Below are 2,465 nucleotides of genomic sequence, written 5' to 3'. Positions count from 1 at the left end.
GTTGCCCCAGTAGTCTAGTGTCTTAGTTCGGCTTTCTTGTATTCTCTTCAGTATTTTTTAGTAGCCGCCCTCTGTGTCTCCTTGTTATTGTTCTGTGTTTCTTAGTTGCTCTGTCTCCCCTTGTCAAGTCTGCATCTATGTTACATTTCCTGTTTTACTTTGAAGGCCTGTGTCCTACGTGAATGTATTGAGTTTCGCTTCCCTTGGGTCTCGTTATATCCGTCAAATCGTCAAACACTTAAAGTAGCATCACCCTGCCACTCCACCAACCTGTACAAGAGGCCAACATGAAAAATTACTTTGTGAATAATAATTGTAGTTTTCCAGCTAACTTCACTATCTTCTCCTTGTTCTTCCTGTTCTTGTACAACCTCTCTCTCTTCATCCTCCTCACTAAACTAGAATTGTATTTGCTGGTAAATGACAAAAATATAATCTCATAATAATTATTACAAGAGCAGTTTGGGATTTGTGATTGTTAACAGGACAACACACGGCTTAGTTATGTCAAATCATCATCACTGAATGTGGGTTAACAGAATCTACAGCTTTATCATTTGAGGTGAATTTGACCACATGTCCACTCTTACCTGTTTCTCTTTGCTCTCGCCCTCTCTGTCCTCCTCTCTCAGTCCTTGTTAAATGTTACAGTGGGGGAAAAAAACAACATGAACTGATCCATATCGGTGTATAACAATAGCTGGACACTCACAGGTGACATCATTTTGATTTGCTGTCACCTGGATCTGCAGCTGTACCGAAACACTGAAGCCCAATTAGATCAGAATAGGAACAAAAATCGTTAAAAAAATAAAATAAAAATAATAAAGTTCATCAGCTTCTCAGCTGGCGACTCGCGATATACCAGCAGACTAGTGGATCAGAAGGTTAAAGTTAGCTAATAAGTTCAAGGGGTTTAAGCTAATATTATTGATGCTTTTTAGAGAAGAGATAAAAATAAGCAGACACTGTATAAGTCACAGCAACGTCCTCGCATTATCAGAACAGTTTGAACTTTTGTTGTATAGTTAAAGTGTGTTTTAAAATGGCATCACTTATTTGTATCATGACCTCTTTATCTTCTTTCTGACACACCAATGAATGTCTTATTAGTCAATTAATGACTGAATGAGTTTTTTTGAGTACATCATTTATGTTAATTAATTAATGTTTGAGTTATACAAGTTAACTTTGCAAAAGCTTAACTTAAATATGATATAAATGTTAAAGGATTCCTCAGTTGAAATTAGACATTTTCATCCATAACTATGACATAAATAAAGCATCCGAAAGCAATTCGGGCTCGTCCGGGATTTGAACCCGGGACCTCTCGCACCCAAAGCGAGAATCATACCCCTAGACCAACGAGCCACACGTGGTCACCCGTAGAGCTCACAGATGTTCGGTGATTTTGTCACTATGCTGACTAGCTTTCATTTGTTGTAAGTTGTTTTGTTTGGCAGCTAATCTTTCACATACACAGTAATAATGAAATCACCGTCCTCCGCTGCTTTATGTTGGCAGGTTCTGTGTGGAGAGATTCTGACTGGACGTTGTTACTGGCAGGTGGAGTGGAGAGAGAGGGGAGATGCAGTCACATACAAGAATGAAGAACATCAGTGTAGATTTAGATTTGCAGGCTGTAATATAGAATATTCTTAAATATGCTAACTTGAAAGGTCCTCTTTGTAAATCAGGTTAAGATTAGTGGTACAAGTTGTATCACAGAGTCTCCCAGCCTTCGCTTCCTACCATATACATGTTACAATTTGCTATGGGGGTGCTAGCTGTATTACACAAGGTCCTTACCCTTCATCTTTGTATATATGTATATAATAGGTAAATCTCAAATCAACCAATTATGGTGGGCCAATCTGAAGGAAACTTTACATGAACATTGTCAGACGTGGAGCAAATATTTAAATCTGTATGTTAAAAAACTAAACAAAAAAATGTGTTATCCCAATTCTCACTTGAGACATGCAAAACAAATTTGCAGTGAGTGTACTTTGCATGTACAGTTATTACAGGTTCATGTTGTGGTTTCAGACAGGTTCTTTATGCTTGAATTTGTTGTGCAGGCTGTAAAGGTGGAAGCATTAATCTTCCTCTCTGTTTTTCTTCATTTTTTTGTAATGAAATAAAGTGAGCTCAGTCTAATTTCACCCCATCAAAGTTGCTTGGCGTCTAGTCCATCTGCTCTGGTCCTGATATCAGTCTCATATATATTATAAAATCAGGACATTTGTGTTTGGTCATTTATTTTTTGTAACAGTGCTTCTTGGCAATGAACCTCACACCATTGTGTACACCTCTGTGAAACCTTAAATGGAGCCACATCTGTGAGGAAAATGCATTTGTGGGTTGAAATAAACAGGCTTTGGTATAAGAGTATTTAGTATTAGTGTATTATTAGATAACTAAATGTAATTTTTAAAAAGTTATGCCACCATTATTATAATGGT

General features: G+C 37.3%; 1 non-coding gene across 1 annotated transcript; it reads right to left on the bottom strand.

The window, feature by feature from the left end:
• Positions 1-1,299: 1,299 nt before the first annotated feature.
• trnap-ugg (transfer RNA proline (anticodon UGG)) lies at positions 1,300-1,371 on the bottom strand. The gene has a single exon. It is a non-coding gene; the product is annotated as a tRNA-Pro (tRNA).
• Positions 1,372-2,465: the final 1,094 nt, after the last annotated feature.

The sequence above is a fragment of the Astatotilapia calliptera genome, unplaced genomic scaffold (genome assembly GCF_900246225.1).
Source record: "Astatotilapia calliptera unplaced genomic scaffold, fAstCal1.2 U_scaffold_1, whole genome shotgun sequence".
In the NCBI taxonomy this organism is placed as follows: Eukaryota; Metazoa; Chordata; class Actinopteri; order Cichliformes; family Cichlidae; genus Astatotilapia; species Astatotilapia calliptera.
Note: the sequence above shows the minus strand (reverse complement) of the source record. Positions and strands in the feature narration are given on the sequence as shown.